Raw genomic sequence first — 24,207 nt, 5'->3', positions numbered from 1 at the left:
TCTCTACTGTCCCTCAGCTATATTTTCTTTTCTGGGCCTTCAAAGTCCCCTTCAATCTAATCTGATTCTTTTACTCTTCTAATATACAAATTTTCTTCCCCTCTGATGACCACTTGCTATGTTTGGGATGCCCTTTCTATATAAACTCTATAAAAAATTCTCCTGAAAGCCAGAAAAATAATCACACAGCCCTCTCTGGCCATTCTTACTAGCTGCTGTTTTCAGCACTTTTATGGAAATTACTGTAAGATTTTCATTATTATTAGTGAAGATACCTTTCCCTCAAGCTATGTGGGAAGGTCTTTGTAGGTAACAATTGAATCAAATTGGTTTAGAATATACTTTAATATTGGCACAAAAACTGTGACCCATTTTCTTAGATTCTGAGGAATAAATTAACTAACTTACAGACATCAAACTAACATTTTTGTCTTTATTTGTATTTATTTTATTTCTGTTAGTAATCTGGTTTGTTGGTCTCTTGTGTAAGATTGTTAAATCCTTAAGAAAGTGACTCATATCCCTCCTTGAATAATAAATAGTCCAGTTTTAAGAAAATCTAGGAAAACTGCTGTATGCTAGGTAATTCCTCTACTACTACGAATAATTTCTCTCACTACTTTGTTTTTAAAAGTGTTAGCTATAATTTTTAAGTTACTTTTTTCCATATGGTTTATCACTGATTAATCCATAATTAGATCTTAGTGATTACTGTGACCATTAGGGTTAAAGCTATTTCTTTATCCAATTAAATCTGCACAGGAAAACACAGGTGGATGCGCAAGTTCTTTAAAATAGGCATAATTATTAGATATCCCTGTGGTAAATGAATCAGGTAACTCTTTTGTTTGGCAGGTTTTTGACGGGAAGAAAAGCATCAAATGACCAGTCATTTCCCTGAACGCCTCTCTTATTTTAATAGCTCTTGCTCTCATCTCATGCTCATCTCCCCTGAGGTACTGTGTTGGATCCTTTTCCTCAGTGAGTCTTTCAAAAATTAAAGATAAATACAAGTCTCAGAATACCAACAACATTTCTCTCTAAGACAGTTCTTATCCGCTAAAGCACTAACGGGTGACACTGGAGCCCAGTCTTACTTGGATCAGGTAAAGCCCTCCCTGGGTAAATCGATTACACAAGACTGTTCCCTTAGCCCTGAGCCAAAAGCAACAAGAGTAAAAGCACAATAGTATGGTAATATCATTCCAAGATCCCAAACATATCTGTAAAACCTCAGCTGGAAGTTGATTTAACCTCTCTGGTATTGTCATGTGACCCCCGAGGTGGCACCTTCCTTCCCTAAGTGAGCAGAGTGATTACCATTACCCGTGGAAGCCAGAGCTCCCCAGTGACTTGGAAGAGTCTTGAGAAGGGATAAAATTTCATAGCTTATTGCAATTCTTCCAGCACTGAAATCTCCTGGAGCTGAAACTCATTCAGAAATGATGAGGCATTTGAAGCTGCCTAAAATAAGGGCTCTCTAATAAAGTGACTGGCTAGTGCACAGCCCACCTGAGAAAATGGTGAAAATATCCATTCCCTACAATGGAACAGAGACAAGCATTATTAAGCTGATTTTGACCCAGGCTTGTTGAGCTCTTTAGATTTCTAATAGCCCATCTGCACTGGAGATTTTCAGTGCTGCACTGATCTTTTAATTTCTCCCATCTGATTCCTGTGATAACTCTTGTACTCTGGATAATTAGGAAACTAAATAAACAAATGCCACCCTTCCAAAATCTGGAGAAATTCATGATTCCAGATTCATCGGACCTTACAGAAATCCTTTTCTTCATAATGCAATCTCACCATGGAATATCTCTCTGGGAAGATTCCCACATTGAAGAGTGAAGGGGGAGACGTTAATTTGTGGGGACCTGATGGAGGACCTGACTGAGGTCAGGTGGGATGACAGTTGTCTGTCATCCCACAACAAGTCAAGCAAGAGTGACAGGCCTCCTTTGAATTCACAAAATACTTGTTGTCATTTCTGGGTAGATTGTCAGGTGTGATGGTGATCATTGCCACATGAACTTCCATACCCTCCACCCCCCATCCCTTTCATGGGTTACATGCCATACATGTCTTGAAATGTACATTGTCCAATCAGGCTGGTGTTAATAGCATCTCTTTTTTGTCTGTTGTGGGTCTTGAACTCTGGGCCTGGGTGCTGTACCTGAACTCTTCAGCTCAAAGCAAGCACTCTACCACTTGAGCCACAGCACCACGTCTGGTTTTCTGGCAGTTAATTGGATGTAAGAATCTCATGGACTTTCCTGCCTGGGCTGGCTTTGAACCACAATCCTCAAATCTCAGCCTCCTGAGTAGCTAGGATTACAAATGCCTGGCTAATGGCATTTTTTGAAGCACACTTATAGCTGCACAGACAGCAGGAAGGTTCGTAGAAGAAGCCATGGGTGCAGAGGACACAGAGGCAGAAAGCGGAAGCAACAATGATGTAACAGAGAAGGCAATAGGGACCTAGAAGAGAGGTGAACAACTGACACATAAACATGGTATGTGAAAATGCTAAATATTTTGAAGATGGTTTCGAAAGCAGATCAAGGCAACAGAGGTGGAACACAATGGCAGAGGGCAAAGAACTATTTATCCTCAAAGAATGCATCTGGGTGCTTATGTGGGCATTAGCCTGGCTCCAAAGAGAGGTAGTTTTTGTGTTAGTTTGTTCACTGAAGCAAAAAGAAGAGAAGCAGAAAAAGGAAAAAGATGTTTAGGGCAACACTTAAGATCACACTACATAGTCACTGCCCCACTATGGCAGTCTCTCTGCCTTCCACTGGTGACACTTATTGTGGAGACCAGCAACAAGCTGCCCATAAGAAAACCAAAACAATTTTTAAGAGAAACATTGTGATCTGGTGATTTTTTTAAGGGTTAAAAAATGCAAAGGATAAAATTAATAGGTCAAAGAGGAACATACAACTTTTTCAGAACTATGAAATGGAGGGGGGGAGAGCAGGAAAGAGAAAGAGAGGAAGAGCTATAGAGAAAGAGGAGAGCCTACTAAAGAAACGAGCCCCCCTGTACAGACAGCCTGACGCCAGATGGCTTCTTCTAATAAATATTCAACCTTAACTCTGTTCCCATGTAACTTTGTTGTAAAGCTGCCAGCACACCCACACAGATCTGGGCCAGCAAAATGATTACAGTAGTACAAACAAAATAGTGCAATAGAGGAAACAGACAGACAGGGTCCTGTCCACAGACAGGCAGGGCTGTAAGATGTGAGTTGATGGGCCTTTAGATTTAATGCTTTAGAACTCATAATAATAAGTAGCATGGGAGGGGAGAGCGCCTCTAAAGAGAACAAACATTTAACTCTTATCTGAGCTTGGTTCAGGTTCCAGCATGGAAAACATGTACACTTTTTTTCTTCACAGATTACAAATGAGATATTCCATCTCAAATATTATTTTCCAACATAACCTCTGTATTTAAGTACATTTAAAGTAATAACAACCATACTGAAGTTTCCTTTACATATAGATATCTTAACTCTGCAGAAATATGGAAGGCTTTGTATTTTAAGTTACTTAACTAGTTGGAAAAAAAATAGAAGGTCATCATTTTTTTTCCCTTCCCAACACAGAGAAGTAATTTGCTACCTTGTCTTTTCTCCCCACATCCTCGCTCCCACAGAACCATTTGGTATTTAAATGTATATTTAAACATGGTTACACCTTGATTCTATAGGGGAAAGCCAGTGGGTATGTCAGTATTTTGGGGGTAGATAATATGAGTCATAACAGCAGAAAATGTCCTACATGAAATCATATACGGGGGATCTTGAACCAAATACCATCAAACTCAGCTTGAGGAAATGAGAGATATGGTGAAATATTATTTTAGAAGATATATTCTTCAGAGTACCCTAAAATGTAATTTTAGAACAACTATTAGAGAATGATGAGAAGCTTTCATAATTTTATGAAGTGAAGTGTATGGAATGGACTGAAACAATTTAGTGATGGCATATAGTAATGTTAAGCAAATTATCTAAAACAACACCAATAAAAGTGAGATTCTCTCAGTTCAATCCCCAGTACTAGCACAAGCAAACATGTGCACACACACACACACACACACACACACACACACACACACACTGAGATTCCAACTTCATTTTCTATTTCTCCATCCCATATCTAAAATTGTCCAGTATAAAAGAAAATCCCTAAAAGACTTCCTCAGAAGCCAAGGGATTATTGTTGGTCTTTTTCTTTTTAACCTCAAAAATCAAAGATATATTTCATGGATAATCTGTAAGTACCAACAACTCACTGGAAAAACTAACAAAACAAAAAAAAATTAAACACTTACCAAGAACTAGATAAGTTTTGTTAAGTGCATACTGTTGTTTTGACAGTTTGAGAATCTGTGCAGATTTTACATTTTATTACACTGACATCAAAAGCTGTATTGATAGGAAAGAGCCACATTTCTAACAAAGAGTGGCAGATAAAAATTAGCATTTATCTTCTGGTGATATTGAGCTTTCTATTGGTAAGTCAGAGCATTTTCCTCTTCCTGCAGAGAACTCTCTCAGGGAACTGAAAATGCACAGGAAGGTTAAAGCTTCCTAATTAGGGGTATGATGGAGAGCAATCCTTGAAAAGATTTGTATAAATTGCACACATGAAATACAAACAATGCAAACATATCTGTATACAAAATATGCAGTTGTGCATTCAAAAAGGGTAATGGCAAGCAATAATGGGAAATTATTTGAACATCTGTTTGCACATTAATCTGCATATTTTTGCACATACAATCATCCATTTGCATCAGCATATTTTGCATGTCGCATGCACACGTTAGACACCTGTTATTAAAAACCAGGTCCATAATGTGCAAGTGATTCATTTGAATATAATTCCATTTTCATAAGATTTATCAGAGAATCTAAAGGGCAGCATATTTTTAAAGAAAATATGGCAATATATACAGTATGATATCAGTGAAATATGTCCTCTCCTTCCCCCTCATCTGGAGATGAGTAGTAGACCTTAGGGATCAAAAAGGAAACAACTGTGAATGAAGGCCAGGAAACAAAACTCACATAGAAAAGAATGGTGACAGAAATCAGTTATGTTTTTAAAACTGGTGAAAAAAATTGGTAAATTACTGAGGAGCATGTCTGTCAACAGTGCCAAGTACTGTACTTATATAATACATAGTACATGCTCAATAAACACGTGGTGCTTCTTTGGTTAAGAAAGGGCTCTAGCTAGGCACTGGTAGCTCACGCCTGTAATCCTAGCACCTCAGGAGGTTCAGCTCTGAGGATCTGGGTTCAAGTCTGTTGTGCAGTGGGCAGGCAATTATGAAAGACTCTTGTTTTCATTTAACTAGCAAAGTGGCAGAAGTAGAAATGTAGCTCACATGTTATAGTGCCAGGCTTTAGTGAAAAACTGAAGAGAACGTGAAGCTCTGAGTTCAAGCCTCCATACCAGAACAAAAAGAAAGGAAGGAAAGAAGAAGGAAGAAGAAAGGAGGGAGGAAAGGAAGGAAGGAAGGAAGGAAGGAAGGGAGGGAGGGAGGGAGGGAGGGAGGAAGGAAGGAAGGAAAGAAGGAAGAGAGGGAAGAAGGAGGGAAGAAGGGAAGGAGGGAAGAAGGGAGGGAGGGAAGGGAAAGGAAAGGAAAGGAGAGAGGGAGGGAAGGAAGGAGGGAAAGAGGGAAGGCAGGAAAGAAGAAAAATAAGAAAGGGACAAAGACAGAGAGAAAAAGAAAAAGAAAAGACTATAACTTATTTAAAGGCACATTTAGCTAAAATAGTTATTGAGATTAGATAATATATCAGACACTATTCTGACTACTCTTACAGGCCTCACTCAGCTAAACCATTTGGAAAGAGATTATAAGGAAATACTGAGCTAAAAAATAGGCTCTGCTACTAACTAGGAATATGATATTGAACTAATTTTTCTAATTTTGTGAAGTGGGAGACTGTGTCGTGTCGGCAGCTACATGATGCATATGGAGCTGCAATCCCCCCTCTTTAACCGTGGTAGACATGAAAAACATCCACCCTGGCACTTTCTCCCCACTGAGTCTGGACTTTGCCATAAATTCTTTCTTAACACAGCTCTCCAGCAACCACCACCACCAACTGATCAAATTTGGCACACAAGATGGATCTATTTTCTATCACTGGAATATATTATCTCCGAGACCCCTTCTAAAAACTAACTCAAGAAGTCTTCTTACAGACCACTAAAATCTTATGTTTTTAGAAAACTCTCCTAAAGATTTAGTTGTTTTCTAATTATGATGTATCACATATGCTCTAAAACTTCTTGCCTGTTGTTAAGATTTAAGAACTGCTTGCTCTAAGATGTACAATTTCACTGTTAATTCACTTAACCTATGAAATATGCCCAAAGAAAATAATGTTCTGTATATTCCCTACTTTTGGATTATCCACAAACGTACTTTCTTCCAGGAAGTTATGCAAAGTAGATCAGGAAAGCAGTGTGAAGTAATGCTTTGCACAGTACAGCCCTTCAGTATGGAAGAAAGACAGCAGCCGTGGTCTCAGCTTCTGCCAGACAGCGTTGGTGGTGTGAGAAAGCCCAGAAAGTTGGAGGCACGTTAAAAGGACATATTCAGACTCCTTGAGTAATATCAGAAGATGGGAAATGAATGTAGTTTTCAGTGAGAATGGCTTTCAAGAAAAATCTTAAGAAACCCCACAGTGTCATAAGAATTGTCAACAGCTGAAATGTATCTGTCAAAAGTATAAACTTAGGTTCTGCTTTGAGTCCCCACTAGCCTTAGGTCCATAAGAGACTATTAGGCAGAACTTGCTTTCTAACTGGAAGAAACAAAACTTAGAGACAGCATGACATGAACTGGGCTACGGTGACTGAAACCTGTTATTCTAGTTAATCAGAGGGCTGAGATCTTAAGATCAAAGCCAGTTTAGGCAAACTCATCTGACTCTGATCTCTAATCAACCAGCAGAAAGCCAGAAGTAGGGATGTGGTTCAAGTATTAGAGCACTAGCCTTGAGCAAAAAAGCCACGCAAGAGTTTGAGGCCCCAAGTCTGAGCCCTAGAACTGGCACAGACATAGACACACACACACACACACACACACACACACAAACACACACACACACACACACACACACACGCCAAAAGAAAAGGAGCCTACTCATAAACTAAGGGCACACTTCATTTCTAAGCTATTAGAAATTGTTTAATCTCACCTAAGCAAGATTTCAATCAACATTTCAAATAATATTGAATTAGCATTCAGTCAATGAAAGGCATATCCCAAGTACTCTTTATATGTAGCAAAATGTCTCTTTTTGTGTGCAACTTAAACTCTTTTTCCTAGTTCTTTATTATGTCATGCCTCCTCAACTCGTAATGGTGTGGGCCCATGTTCCTTTTTGTCTGTACATCACACATGCCTCCTGCTTCCAGCATCCACATCCTACTTTTCCCTCAGGAAATCTCCTTCTCTAGTTCTCAATCTTTGAGGGGGGAGAGGAGTGTTGAGCCTCACACTCAGCCCCAAGAATGATGACATGACCCAAGATGGACCATCATAGCCTTAGATTTGGAAAAGGGAAAATCAGTGTATGGTCAAACTAGCTGGTGGCCACCGAAGGAAGATGACTGCAGCTAGTGGCTGAGAGATGGAAGGCAATGGCTTCTATTGGCATAATGTGAACATGAAGACACAACTCACATTACGAATCTAACTACATTCCTGGGCTTTTCATTTATCCATACCCATCACTCTGCTTAAGCAAGTCAGAAATGGATTTCTATCACAAACAACCAAAATAACCTGGTAAATTCAGTCCATATAACTGGCATACATAGAGGCAGTCAGTAGATATCATTTAATGCTGAAACAAGGACATAGGATGCCCCATTGTAACAATGATACTCACAAGACACTGTGTTGGAAATGAACTTTACAACTCTGGGGAGAGGGGAGGCCTGGGGAGAGGGGGGGAGAGAAGGGATAGTAGGAGAAAACAAAAGAGGGGTAACAATGTTGGACAAGAAATGTACTCATTATCTTACTCGTGTAACTGTAACCCCTCTCTGTACAGCATCTTTACAATAAAATAAAATTTAAAAAAAAATTTTAAACTCTACACCAAAGGAACCTAAGTTTCTTTCTCTAAGTCGTGTGCTAAAAATCAACAAAAAAAAAACTGTAGGGCCAGCTTTGAGAACCAAATTTGTAGAAGCATTAGATTATTATAAAGTATTTTCTAAAGCCATTCTCTTACTATTGTAGGTATGACTAACCAGATCATACTTCTCTTTACATTGCACAGTGCCCTACTAATAGTCTCATCTATAAAATATTTGGAAGGAAGCCTACTACCAGAATTACCTTTACAATGTGTAACCTTTCCTTGAATGAGGAATCTTTCAAGTAGTTAAGGAAATACAATCTTTTTTGAAAGCAGAGTATGTCATGTTTTGGGGAAATCATTAAACTTCTGAGAACTTTGTGTTTAATTCTACTTACAGTACTATTAGTGCTATCTCTTAATTTAAAGCTTCTGCTGCTGCTTATTTCCCCTAAGAGCCCAGCCAGTCTTACCAAGTCCCTCAGAGAGAAATGTCTGTCTAATGCCAACTCCACCTCAGAATTCAGGGCAATCCCTAGGGACAACAGTCAACTATCCCTCCCAAGGTCATCTCAGGATACTGCCACCTGGTATTTTTGCCTGACTCCAGAAAGTAATTTATTCTTACCAGTTAGATCTAGCTGGTAAGAATAAGAAATAAAGACACAGCTAGGACAAGGAGGGGTTAAGATTCTCATGCATAAAATCTGTAATAACTACCTCACTGAACCACCAAGCCCTTAGCTGATGGGCTAACCTAGAAAGTCACCCTGCTGTTTTAATGAAAGTTAGCTGTGGGAACATTTCCATCACAGACTCCCTACTATCGATATCACTTCTAAAGTAAGCATTTGTTCTCTTTAGTCTACTTCCTGTTTAGAAATTGTTTCTATTTTCAGTCACATGTTTACTTTTTCACCTTTTTGTAAGAGAAGTTGCATTTTACTAGCTAAAATCCAAACACCACTAAATGAGGAAAACTCAATAAAAACTCAAAAAAATTCTCATCCAATAAATTTGCTACAAAATGCCAAGTTTGTGGCTGTGCCTGCAGTCATTTTAGTTGTAGGACACATAGTAGGGAAGAGTTTGGGGGTTTTCAACCAATAGTTTAGAAATTGAATAAGATAGATGTGTTCATTCATATGAAGTAATGTAATTCTTCTTGGGAAAGTTTAATATTATACAAATCCATTAGCATATTTACAAATTAATCTTCCCTTAGGAAAGAAAACATGGAAGATTTACAGAAGGAAGGGCTTTATTACTTTTAAAACTGCATTTTTAAAGGAAATAAAAGAAAAAGAAGGAAAATTATATTGAACTATAAATGGCTTTTTATGAGTCGCAGTTTTTTAACACCAAAATTTATTAAAGGAGAACAGGGCAGAACCTAAGAAGAGTTTTTAAGTAACTCACAGAATTGCAACTCTTATATCATGAATTGCAAACTCCTATAAAATTAAACCTGCTTATGTGAATACAAGCTAAATGGCATTAAATTAATTAGATACTCCAGGCTATTAGTGTGAATTTTCCCTCGGTAGTTTTTTGTGTAAATTCTCTTGCTACTTGTTCTAATTTTTCATGAGATGGAACTTAAGGCTATCACTGTACCAATGACAACAAGAAGTAGGAGAAAAACAAAGGAGGGGGTAAGAATGTTCGACAAGAAATGTACTCATCACTCCTGTAACTGTAACCTCCTGCACAGCATCTTTACAATAAAATATTTTTTTAAAAAAGAAATAGCCCTGATTTCACTTCTCCTTGAAATTCTCAATTATTTGTAAAGTTGAACAAGAAACTGATATAATTAAATTCTTGACATCTCTCCAAAAGTATATTTTATGCCACAAAATATACGTTCCTATAGTCACAGAAAGGAATGACAAGTAAAGGAAATCTCAATTTGTACATAAATCCCTACATATAAAAATGAAGAAAAGCAATTAGATTTTCCTCAATTAACTATATTTTTCTCAGTTTTAGCATTTATTTTGTAAATATCCTTTTTTGGAAGAAAATGTTACCTATACTTTCTACACAAGCACAGAATGAAGTATAGTATTAAGTGAAATTCTACAAATAATAGGAAAACATTAATAATTTATTTAGAACCACTCTTTCCAAAATTGCAAACTATTGTAAAAAACTATTATTTTATATAGTATTAGCTATATTTTTTCAGCAAAAGAACTTGTTGCAATGCTTTTAGAATATCTCCATTCATAATTCTTCAGGTTGAAATGCAAAGAGTAAAAGTTAAATATTCTTCACTTATTGATCACCCTTTATTCCAGGACTTCAATAAATGCTTCCAATATTTATCTTCTTGTTTAATATGTATTATGTGCACAATAGGTATCTTCTCCAAATATTAGTATAGCTTGCAATAGGTAAAGGATTGACAGACAGACAGACAGACAGACAGATAGAGAGAGAGAGAGAGAGAGAGAGAGAGAGAGAGAGAGATTTTGGTCCTAGGGCTTGAACTTACAGCCCATATGCTGTCTCCAAGTTTCTATGCTCAAGGCTAGCACTTAAGGCAAGCTACCACTTAAACACAGCTGAAGCTAAGAGTCTCACAGACTTTCTTGGCTAGGCTGGCTTTGAATTGTGATCATCAGATTTCGGCTTCCTGAGTAGCTAAGGATTAAAGGCATGAGCCGCCAGCTCCTGGCTATATATTGTGTTTGCAGTTCCTTGTATAAAATTCAGCATATTGGTTTATGAATACTTTGCATCTTGATCGATATCACCCCTTTCATTATTCCTCCCTCATTCTCAATCTCATCTGAATTTTCAACCTTAACCTTAACTTATACCTTGAAATTCAAGTTCTTTCTCACATTCTCAAACAGATTTCATGAATGCTCCAGCAATAACTATGAAGATAATTTCACTACTATAATTTAATGATGACAGTTATTTAAAAGGGCATTTTCCCCTGTTGTATCCAACTAAGTTCTACCTCTTTAACATATATTCAGTTGTTGGTTCTATGTTGTGTTTCTACAACCAACTTCTGGTTTGTTTTTGTTTTTCTTCTCTAGCACAGTGTACTATATGTATCTGCATGGTTCCTAGGAGTATTTTATTTTCTCAGAGAAGATAATGTCTCTCACTACATTTTCTTCTGGTCATTTTAGTATCTCTTTAAGAGAAGTACCATGTTTGAAGGTGTAATTCACTGGTAGATGGAGTGCTTGCCTATCACTGGTGGGTGCAATATTCGCCTCAATCCTCAGCACTGCAAAACTAAAAACTAACAGAGATCTTAGACAGACAAAATCTTCCATGAGGATTTAATCACTGAAAATAGGAGAATCCTGGCTCAAAACTCCAAGTTCTTTCACCTCAAACCTCTAAGTTTCTATGTAAAAAAATATCAATCCATTTCTAAGTTTAGGTAGAAGATTTGTCATTTACTATATAGTATACTAATAGTACCCTTGAAAAAACTTGTTTTTCGAGTTGAACTTGTGTTGTTTTTCCTCTACCATATCAGTGGAGGAATAGCTTCAAATGGAAGCAAATTCTACAGGGCAAAAACCTAGAAAAGGAGACCCTCCCTTTACAATCCTTCTATAATGATCCTGGAATCAATACGTTTCAAACAATCCATGGTACTTTCCAAGTCTGGAGTGGTGCAGAACAGCTTTATCACACAGATAAAATGGAAAACTGTATGTAAAAATAACTGAATTCACCAAATGTCTTTGGAAATACAAGGAGATCAGTCTGAGAAAAATCACCCAGAGAGCTTTTTTACCTAAATTGTCACAACAACTTCCTATGACAGTGATGGTACAATCAAAACCTCCTAGAAGACAGGTATGAATACAATACCAAGTATGTTTGTACACCATTTATGTCTTTCAAATTTCACTTCCTATTCACTTGAAATAGATAAGGGACAGCTGCTGGTGCTCTTCAATCAAGGGGGAATCTAAGAACTGGGAATGCTGAATTACTCACTTTTTTTTTTTTAACATTTTACACAGTAAATGGCAGTGGAGTGAAGAAAATAAAATTGGCTTCGCAGATTCATATACTCTTCAGACTTCTGATCCCAAATGTGCTACAAACCATCCCTGGTTAACCTATCCTTTCCACAACGCTCTAGAAGGAGACACTCACAGATACACTTACTGACACTGGCATAAACTCCCAGAAATAAGCTTGTAAAGTTGATCTTTTCTCTGTGCATTACTTCAGTGTCTCCTTTCCACACATGTACTGCAAGAACATCAGGTAGATCCATTTATTTCTACCCCTTCCCACTGATCCTCTAAAGCGACATATTAATTATGGCTCATTTAAATTTTCTTTTACAAATGTAAGCTCAGACTTCAACACCTAAATGAATTACATATACACCGTGCATGCTGTTTGTTCCAGGTTTCGTAAAAGGAGAAAATGAATGCAGTGTATTAATCATCAAACTGATGTCCCTGATTGAAAAAATAAATTATTTAAATGAGTAACACTAGGGGTATTTTGTGATATACTACTTTCTAGAAATTTTTTTTCAGTATTGCATGTTGAAAGGAATGAAAAACTACAAGAGAAAAGTACTTAGAAGATATAGGGAACAAGTTAATGCTGTATATTTGTGATACAACCAGAGTCAATCAAAATGGATGGATCTATTATCAATTGATTCTGCCGCTACTATCATGTTTACCAGATGATGATCTAAATTGGTTTATATGAAGGTCTTAAAGGCCAGATTGATTGTCATTGTTTAGAGAGGCAGAGCTAAGTTAAATGGCCATTTGTGTGTTTATACAGTCTCTATTTGCTCTGTTTAAACTTTGAACTCTGGGCATGGGCGCTGTCCTTCAACTTTTCATTTCAAAGTGAGCACTCTACAACCACAGCACCACTTCTGGTTTTCTAGTGGTTTCTTGGAGATAAGGCTCTCAGAGCCTTTCCTGCCCAGGCTGGCTTTGAAGCATGATCCTCAGATCTCAGCCTCTTAAGTAGCTAGAATTACAGGCACCTGCGCTCGGCTTCTCTTTAAACTTTGTAGAGATCAAAATCTTCATATTTCCCATTTTTCTTTAAAACCATTTTGCAGATGTATTATGCATATGATTAAACATTACAATGATGAAACTACCAAAGACAAAAAGGCATAAAACTCAAGGGTAACCACCTTGACCAGAATGTGAAGAGTCTGAAAAATCACTGAAACCATCATCTAGAGTGTGCAAGAATAAAAAAAATATACCCACTGAGGACAGTTTATTAAACTCTGTAGTTATAGGGAAGAATTTCAATGATGAAAAAATATATTAGAGAAGGCTAATTGTCCCCCTGCCAAAGCAGACTGAAAATGTACAGGAGTGCAATATCACAAGAATATTTTTGTTTACTATTTATTAAATGTCTGAGTAGGTAAACATGTTGATCGAGCCCTTCTCCATGCCATGCTGTCACTTGAGGACCTGCAATGAAACAGGTCATGGTCATACTCATCACGAGGTTTCCACGGTCACTTCTGTCACTTCTATCTTTTAGGCAATGGGTAAGGGAGAAAAACAAATGAAAAAAATATTCTGCAGCAATTTTTAATAGGATAGGATGTGAATTATACTGGTTAGAACTTGTGATGTAGCCACAGTTAATCTAATGCAAACAGAATATGACTTCTTGATCATGAAGATATATAACATTTTTGAAAGCCCTCTGATCATTCAGTCATGGTTATCCTTCACCCTCCACATAAAAGACATGAGGGAACAAAAAGAAAATTCATTAACTGCATCAAGCTCAAATTCTGTGGGAATCTAAGTCACTATGCTTTTCTCTATTCAACTTGAGGTAGTTGTTTAATTGATGAAACACTGGCTGGACCATCAGTGGATTGCAAATTCAAGAGAATCTGCTAAGTTCTAAGTCCTTGACTCTGTTCTCCAGAAGAAGTTGACTGCAGCTTTGTTCCCAACCAACCTGAATTCTTCCTCTATGACAATTTACCATGGCTGTTATCTATATAGCTATATCTGAAAGAAGTACAGCAAAACCATTTTCAGAGGTTCCAAATCATTAGACAGATTCCTGTGCATGTAAATGTGGAAACTCAGATCTGTTTGGTACTCAGGGTTCTGAATGATATAATTATCGTTATGTGACCCCTGAGCTTTCATCAACTCTTGGTTAACTACAATCTCTTTGTTTCCACTCAGTTTATGAGTCAGTAATCATCCTTTCTATTCATTTTTTTCAGATGAGACATGGGTCACTCGTATTTATGTATTTAAGATTTATTTATTACTTTGCTTTGCTTTCTATTCCTTATACCCTTAGGTATTTTTTACTAAAGTTTTAGAAGGAAGAAAATTTCAGTAGATTTTATTGTAGGGAAATGATTCCCACTAACTCATAGACAGCAGGAGTGAAGCACAAAAACTTTAAGGTGGTTCACCATTTTACACATTTATAAAAACAAAAGACTTTGGAATTGAATACACAGGGAATATTTGTTACACTGTTCTACTTTCCTTGTTTTATAGGTATAAAACAAGGATCCAAATATGAAAATTAATAGAAATAAAAATCAACTTATCAAATAATGTTTGAAAGCAACTTCCAAGGTCAATAGATCTTTTACAAAGTTTTGAGGTTTTCAATTATTTAGTATCAGTCTGGACAATAACAGAATTTTATAGAGACTTTGTAGGGGATAGTGATATCCCCAGCTATAACACTGGAACTAGAAACTTAGAGCTTCCACATGAGTTAAGCTTTCTGTTCACTGGCTGCTGTAACACGTTAAGAGCAAACCTAGCATACTAGCAAGTATTCACTGATACAAGAGTGTACATGATGCAGCAGGAAACTGGTCATTATAGCAGGACACAAGGAAGAAAGCAAACATAAGGATTATAGCTTTTTTTTTAGTAATTTCCTTAACAATTGCTTCAGAACTTGCCATTTTTGTTTAACTTAAACAGTTTCAGATTTGTACTAACAACTCCATTGACAAGCTACTATATAGCTCTGTTCACTTTTCACTCTCAGAGTTACATTATTATATACAGTATATCTATAAATGTTAAAAACTCAATAAAGTATATTTTGTACTTTTTGTCTTTAAAGAAATTGAAGAGGGAAACAAAAATAAGAAGATGTCTATTGTTTTTGTTATGATAGCATTCTAGCTTATCATTTCTGATTCACCAATAATTCTATCAGTCTTCTTTTTTGAATCACAATTGTTACTCATTTTGAGAGAGCCTTAGCCTTGAACTTCTCCAAACTTGCAAATTAACGTCAGTTATATTGGAAGACATTTAGAGGTATCTCTATATCTGTTTCTTCTCTCCTTTCCACTCCCACGCCTAGAAAAATCTGTGAGCAACACTGTAAAAGCAAAAACAGTGGCATGCTTGGCTCCCAGTAGATATGGGAAGAGGTAAACAAGACGAATGCCTATCACTTCAGCTTCTGTCGACATTTCTACATGCAGTCTTCACCTCTAAACCAAGGCTGCAAGGGCCAGGACACCATTGTACTTGGTACCAAACTCTAATGGAGCTCCATCCCATCAGTGGGAGCTAGGCAGAAAGAAAAAAAAATGTGTCTGAGCCACAGTTGCCCAGAATTTAGCTATACATTTGGTAGCCCAGACAGGATGAGAAATACTGATCATCATTACCTCTCATGACAAAGCCCACTAGCTGAGAGCTGGAAGCTGGAAGGAAAGGAAACCCTGTGTTGGTCTTTGAGCTAGCGTAGTTCAAGGAAGAGCAAAGAGCTAGGGCAAGACTGAAAATCTAGACTCACATACCACAGACCCTACTAATCTTTACCTGAACTTAGTAGTTCTCTTCTTCTGTATATGCATGTGCCAGTTTTAGGGCTTGAATTCAGGCCTGAGTGATGTCCCTGAGCTTTTGTCATCAAGAACTGCACTCTATCACTTAAGCCACAGCTCCATTTCCTTAGTAGTTCATTTTATATCTGCAGTACATCCATAGGGCCATTTCCAAACACCTTATTTCTTTTAGTGAGGTTTAGGATGAAGAACTCTTCACATTGTCATTCAACAAAGAAAAGTCTCAGCGTCTTAGTTCTATCTTTGATGTTATATCAAGTAAGTTTCTCTAATGAAGTGTTATTGGGACTTAGACAATGTTTTTCATCCTATTTGGAGTGAAAGGGCTGGGGCCATGACATTATCAGAAAGTAATTTGAGCTTAAAAATTAACCTAATCTTTTCTGAAATTGTGTTATTTTTGTTACCTTGCTAAATGAAGCAAAGAGCAACACAACTGGGCTAGCTCTTTCGGACAGCTTTTTTTTAAACTGTCATGCCCAGTACAGCTACTTTTCTGATTACTGAATTCAATCATTTTCCCTATTTTCACTATATAATGTAGATCTCCAATATCATTCCACTTCCCAATACACATCTCTTACTTTTTTAATGCTGAGCTACTACTGTAAGTCAATTCCTCATATTCAAAGATTTTACATGGTAATAATATAATTGAGGTTATTAATTCCTATATCAATTAGGTGAGGCAATCATGTAAAACAAATAAAACCAATCAAGTTTACTTCTTGCTTATATAATAGTACTTGGCCAGTGAGCAAATCAATATGATAATATTCTTAGCCAAATTAATAGAAAACTATGACAAAGATACAGCTTTTTGAGTGACATGCTGCATATATGCCAAACAAGAGACAACCTAGAATATAATTTGTCTATGAAACCTCAGAATTAGAGATGTAGAGATAATTTATGTCATTTGTAAGCTCAAAGCATTATTAAGTTGACAGCTCTTCTAGAAAGAGTGCAGAATTTTGAGAGGAGCATTAGCAGAACATAGCAACATTAAGAGGAAGACTCATCTCCTAAGATGTTTGCATTTCATACATTTATGGAGATAAATTTTGAGGAAAGAAGTTCTCATATTTTCACATAGGGATTGAATTTCTGCTCCATACCCTTAGAATAGAAAATTAATGGAAGAAGCAGCATGTTTAGTTTCCGGCTGTTCTCCACTCTGCTCTTATAGGATATTTTTTTGTTCCCTTAATATTCCCTTAACTTGTTAGTTAAAGCCCTAACCTCAGTAACTCATACTGTGACTATTTGGAGAGATAAGGCCTATACAAGGTAATTAAGGTATACTGAGTTCTATAGTCAAGCTTTCATCGATATAATGGATGTTCTTATGAGAAGAGGAGATTAGGAAACAGAAAACAGAGATGACCATAATAGATGAAAATTCACAAACTAACAGGTGGTGTATCCGAGCAAAACCAAACCTGCCAACTCTTTGATCTCAGATTTCCAGCATCCAGAAAAAACTAAGTTTCTGTTAACACATCTAGCCTTTTGAATTTTGTTGTGGACTCACCAACCAAACAGGGAGAGGAAGAAAAGTAACATGTAATTGGTAAGTTTTGGAGACTAAGGCTAGCTTGAAGCCTTCCCTCTGCAAACAGAGGCTATGAACAAGGCATTTATCATTCTCCCAGAATATAGAGAGTAAATTTAGAACTACAGACTGGGGACTGCACTAGATGTTGCTAACCAGTACTAAGCAATTCAAGTATAGTTCATATAGAGTCAAATGAAGAGAAAGCCAATGAACCCAGTTGGTATAAACAATAGATCCTAGGTATGGAGACCTATGTTTTTTCCTACTGAAATACAGGAAGCTGACACAATATTAACCCGTATTGGGTAGCCTATACTGTATGGGGGATGGGATGGAGAAGGTAGGCTAAAGAAACCAGCCACAAGAAATTCCTCTCTGCTGACCAGATTCTTTAGATTTTACAGTGTCACAAGACAGCCTACAATTGGATTTCTGTTTATTTTGAACATCTAGAAGAGGTTTTAGATATGAGCCATGTAGACAATGACTGGCTAAAGGTTTCACCAATTTTCTGAGGAGTGCCTTATAGCTATCACCAAAACAATACTGGTTAACTGATTTAAGCTATAAACATATAGAGCCGGGTCTAAATCATACAGTCAAAACTAATACAATTCAATAATTACAAGCAGCTTTTTCATAGTATGGAGACAGCAATAATAGTAAGGAACCAATGGGCTTTGGAGCCAGAACCAATATCAAATAAAATGTATACTTAATGAGCACTTGAGAGATGCCAGCCCATGTTACACACTGAGAAGGGGGTAGTGAGAAAGACAGAAAGGCAAACATGTGCCTGCCATTGGTGAACCTATTTTCTTATATGAAAATTCAAAATCATAATATCTATTTTGGATAGTTCCTATGAAGAATAAGAAAGAAAAGCAGCATTTGAAAGTACTTAGGCCAGTGCCTATCAAATAATTATGTTTCAGATTTATTTCCTTTTCATTTTGTCCACTTTTGTTCTCTAAAAAATCATCAGGTTAAATGTTCTCCTTTGGATATTGTTTAAATGAGTTATCAAATATCATTATTTTCATAGTCAAATTCTAAGAGTTAGAGAAAGATCACAGACCCTGGCTGGAGTAAACCAGCACTTATACCAGGATTTTACATGTATTCTTCTAGAAGATATAGATACATGCATTCTTTCTTTTCTATTTCATCACTTCTAATGTTTAACTCTTGCATAGATAGATAGATAGATAGATAGATAGATAGATAGATAGATAGATAGATAGATGCTCAAGTAAAATCAGAAGAAAATGCCACGGAGAATTATCTGCAGCTACTAAATCATCTCTTAAAACAGTAAGAACAATATATAACCTATATATTCAATGACCTATGATCATCTCCCCCTTTCCAAAGATAAAAGCAATGAAAGACCCAGGGTGACTCAAACTCCCTCACTCTGAAAAAAATATGCTGAAAATAGTGGGGAACAAATAGTTCAGATGACCAAGCACTATGTGGGTTGTATTGAGCCAGATTCTCAATGTACCAGAGCAGTTGTCAGTTTGACATAACATTCCAGGAAGGACTATTTCTTCCTATTCCAACCTCAGAGAGTAGCTTCAAATTCTCTGAGAATCCAACCTCTTTATTCATCACTTCAAAAGTTTTGATTAGATACAAATTACTCTCACAAGTATGTGCAAATTCTGAGTCAAGAATTGAAGATTTCATAGGCTACATGCTCCTTTCCCTTATTCTTGTCACTCTTTTTGTTTGGTCCACTGCCCATGAAAAAGAAAAATATTTCTTTTATTTTACATTTTATTGTAAAGACAGTATATAGTTACATGACTCAGGTAATAAGTACATTTCTTTTTGAATACTCCCTCCCTTATTCTCTCCATTTTTCCCCTCCAAACTTCTCTCCCCATAAAGTTGCATAGTTCATTTCCAACATAGTGTCTGGTGGGTTTCACTGCTAAATCGGTTCACTCTTTCTTCCACCATTTCTATGCTTCCCCTTTTCTTCCCCAATTCAGATAAACTTATATACAAGAAAAAAGGTACAGTGACAGAAGGGAATAAAGAAAGATGAAAAGAAAAGAAAAAAGAACCACAAACAATACATTAAAAAGCCTTTTACTTATATTTCTTGGAGTTCATTTTGATACACATCATTTTATATGATCTTATGCATATAACTATGAGCCATTGTGATCCTGTCCTAAAGAATATCCTCCTTTGTTTAATTATTCATGTCCAGGTGTAATTATTTTTCTTTCACTATCCATTGGGCTTACTTGTAGATTTATAGTCACTTTCTAGTTATTACAAATGAGGGAAAACATGCAGCCTATGTTTCTTTCAGTCTGGCTTACTTTGCTTAATATAACTTTTTCCAAGTCTTTCCATTTCCTTACTAATGGTGCAATGGCATTCTTTCTGAAAGAAGCATAGAATTCCATTGTGTATATATACCACATTTTGTTGATCTATATGTCCATTGTTAGGCATCTGGGTTGCTTCTATATCTTGGTTATGGTAACAATACTGAAATAAACATGGTCATAGTCGTGGCTTTAGTGGAGCCTGATTTGTGATCAATTGGATAGATGCTCAGAAGTAATAGAGAAGCTCTATGTTTAGTCTTCTGAGGAACCTTCAAACTGTTTTCCAGGGTGGTTGAACAAGTTTACATTCCCACAAACAGTGTAGTAGCATGCCCTTTTGGTTACATCCCCACCAGCATCTGTTATTGTTAGATTTCTCAATAATGGCCATTCTGTCTGGGATGAGGTGGAATCTCAACATTGTTTTGATTTGCATATCTTTTATGTCCAGAAATGTCGAACATTTCTTCATGTGTCTGTTGGCCATTCTTATTTCTTCTCCTGAGAATTCTCTCTTTAGTCCATTTATTAATCAAGTTGTTGTTCGTTTGAGGATTTGTTTTGGGGGGGCATTTTTTTGACTTCTTAGTATATTTTAGATATGAGGCCCTTTTCTGATGTATAACTAGTTAAGATCTTTCCCCACTCCATGGGCCTTTTATTTTTCTTGCTAGCTATGTTCTTTGTCATGCAGAAACTCTTCAGTTTGATGCAATCCCATTTATATGGTCTTTTTTTTTTAAATTTGATGTGATCTTGGATCTTTACTTAGGAAGTTTTGACCTGTCCCAAGGAGCTTTAGTGTTTTTCCTATCCATTCCTGTAATATTTTCAGAGTATCTGGCCTTACATTGAGGTTTTTGATCCATTTGGAGTTGATTGTGGTGCAGAGTGATATATAAGGATCTAACTTCAGTTTTCTGCATGTGTATCGCCAGTTCTGCCACCACCATTTGTTACATGCTGTGTATTTGGCTCCCTTGTCAAATATTAGATGGTTATATAAGTCTGTGGGTTCATTTCTGGGTCTTCTATTCCATTAGTCCTCAGGCCTGTACTTGTGCCAGATCCAAGTTATTTTTATTACTACAGCTTTATAATAGAGTTTGAGGGGTGATATTGCTATTCCTCTAGCACGGTGCTTCCTGCTAAGGATTATGTTTGCTATTTAGGGTCTTCTATTATTCCATATGAGTTTTTGGATTGTTTCTTCTGTATCTTTGAAGGATGATGTGATTTTGATGGGTATTACATTGGAATTGTAGATAGCTTTTGTCAGTATTGCCATTTTCACAATGCTCCAATCTGGGAGCATAGGAGGTTTTCCCACTTCCTTAAATCTGATTTAATTTCCTTTTTCAGGTTTCTAAAGTTTTCATCATAGAGGTCCTTCACATCTTTACTTAATTGCTAAGGTTTTGTTTTTTTTTTTTGAGGCTATTACAAAAGGATTTCCTTTCCTGATTTCGGCTTCACTCTTCTCATTGTTGGCATACAGAAAAGCTCTTCATTTTTGCAGGTTAATTTTATACCCTGCTACTTTGCCAAAGCTTCAAATCAGCACAAGTAACTTAAGACAGGAATCTATGGGGTTCTTTAAATACAGGATCATGTCATCGGCCAAAAGGGAGAGTTTTACTTTATCTTTGCCTGTTTGTATCTCCTTTATGTTTGTCTCTTGACCTATTGCTCTAGCTAGGAATTCTAGTACTATATTGAAGAGGGGTGAAGAGAGCAGACATCTTGTCTTGTTTCAGAGTTTAGAGAAAAAGGTATTAACTTTTCACCATTGAATATAATGCTGGCTGTAGGTTTGATATACAGAGACTTTATTATATTGAGGAATATTCCATGAATTCTGAGCTTCTCCAGAGTTGTAATCATAAAGGAATGTTGATTGAACTTCCTTTATATTCTAGACCATAATTTTCCCCCAAACAATTGTTCAAGATATACTTCCGATATTTTTTGCACTTGAAACAAATTTGGATTATAATTGTATTGAATCCTAGCATCTACAATATCAGCTAGTTATTCTTTTTATTCAGATAATATGAGTCTACTACACAGGGTACAGTGTGTTTTGGTTTATGTGTGTGTATGTGTTCACTAGTACCAAGTTTTAATCTTATTTTCACATTCTGATTCTACTTGAATGCTAAAGAGTTGTGATTCAGTGCTATTTCAGTTTGCTACACTGATATAGGGTACGATGTAAAGCTCTTTAGGGATCACCAAGAAATCAGGCACCAGGATGATTGGTGTTCCAAAATATAAAACCATACTAAGGAATACTTCCACTCTTTCTACACATTGCATATGCCTTTCATTAAATAGCAATGGTCTATGTTCAAATAAATAATGCTGAAACTTGTTTTTATGAATTTGGCTGCATGCACAACATCTATTGCTGTGATATGTAATGAAACTACTAATGTTTAGAGATTCCCTCAAAAATCTACATGCAGTGGAGTTCATTTAAAACAGACCCATCCCACCATTTGAACACAGTGTAAGCAATCCAATAAGCAGAGAACAATCTTCTGGGTAACACAAAAGTTTACTTAAACAGATTGATAACATGCTAAACAAAAATATCAGGCAGAGTATTCACAGTTTGTTCCCTTCTGTAAGAGTTACATAGCAAGCAAGATAGAACAATTACTAAACTTTGCTGCAAATACACAGGCCCCCTGAAGTGCTCTCAAAGGAAACCATTCAACAATGCAATGGTATTTCTCTCCATATCACTTATTTTATGTGGCTTGTCAGAAAATATATTCTACATTAAAATCAAGAAACAAAGGGGATTCGTAGGCAGAAAAGAAGGTCTTTATGAAGCAAAGGATTATTTCCTCTAGCTTTATTTTTTTTTCCACTCCCCCACAGGTATTGTTACAAGCCCTTCACTGAATGCCTTTTGATGAGCTTAACCAATGGAAATGTCGCAGTCAGAAGTAACTGGACCCAACAAGCCCAATATGATTCCCAAAGCTTCAGCCACGACCTTTCTTGTTTCTTGTTTGGTTACAAAGCTGACTTAGTGGTCATTTGAATCATGAAAGTGTTAAGTGTGAGTAGTCATAAATCAGCATTTTAAAGTCTCCTGCCAGCATGGACTCTCCATATTTAAAGGAGGAAGGACAGATTTAAGACCACACTCAACAGGGTTTCACAGTGGTTAAATTCAGCTTTCTAGTGATCTGGTATCTGAAATATGACAGCTTTTTTTTTGGTAACTCAGTCTGCCAAATACAAAGCAGATACAGTTATACCCATGTACACCCATAAATATTGGAAATAGCATAAAGTGAGATGATTCTGAAGGAAAAAAATCCTGAATTATAAACCATTAAAATTTGAGTTCAAAAGTAATTTTTTTTCAAGTAAATTCAGCAATTTACTATCAAAACAATTGGTTATTTGAATAACCAATTCAAGATACATTTTATATCATATCTTAGTAGAAATAAAAAGCCAGATTATGGTGTCTGTCACATATATAGACATACACAGTTGAATATGGCAGAAATTCTGTAAAACAGGCCTGGTCAGATATTTAGCAGCATGACATGAATTGGGAAACATAGGAGCACATCTCTACCAAAAATATCTGTTCCATCCTCAGTGTTCTTGTTACAATTTCTCCTGTAGCATTTAGAATTCTAATCACTAGTCATTATTTTTTTCGCATCATTAAAAATCTTTACCAGAAAGCAAACATATTATCTAAGAAGTCATTAATAAGTCATTAGCACCTTACCTTGAGTTAAATCAGTCAGACCATACAAAGAGTTTGCTTAAAAGCCCAGAGGGAGTATAATGCCCAGCAGGTAATTTTGATCAGAATAGGAATTACTTTATTTTGTTTTTCTTGGTCATGGGGCTTAAACTCAGGGCTTTGGCTCTGTCCCTGAGCTTTTTTATTTTTTTCCTGTTCAAATCTAGCACTCTAGCACGCTGAGCCACAGCTCCGCTTTTGGGTCTCTGGTGTTTAATTGAAATAAGAGTCACACAGAATTCCCTGCCTGGGCTAGCTTTGAACCATGATCCTCAGATCTCCATCTCTTGAGTTTTAAATATAACTGTAGGCCAATTTTGCAAGACCACTCCTTGGTGGTTTGTCAGAAAAGCAATTGCAGAGAGTCATGGATTGATGTAAAAGGTGGAAACGTATAGGACCATTTTCCACCAAACCAAGGAATATAAACCTGAGTTTGACTGACAGCTTTTGACACACAGCTACAATATAAGATTTACACTACTAGCCTAAATAATATTGGCTTCTGTAAGAGCTCTGAACAGTTTAGTAGGAAGGACAATGTTG

This window comes from Dipodomys spectabilis, unplaced genomic scaffold (genome assembly GCF_019054845.1).
Source record: "Dipodomys spectabilis isolate Male_0828 unplaced genomic scaffold, ASM1905484v1 ptg000081l, whole genome shotgun sequence".
Lineage (NCBI taxonomy): Eukaryota > Metazoa > Chordata > Mammalia > Rodentia > Heteromyidae > Dipodomys > Dipodomys spectabilis.
Note: the sequence above shows the minus strand (reverse complement) of the source record.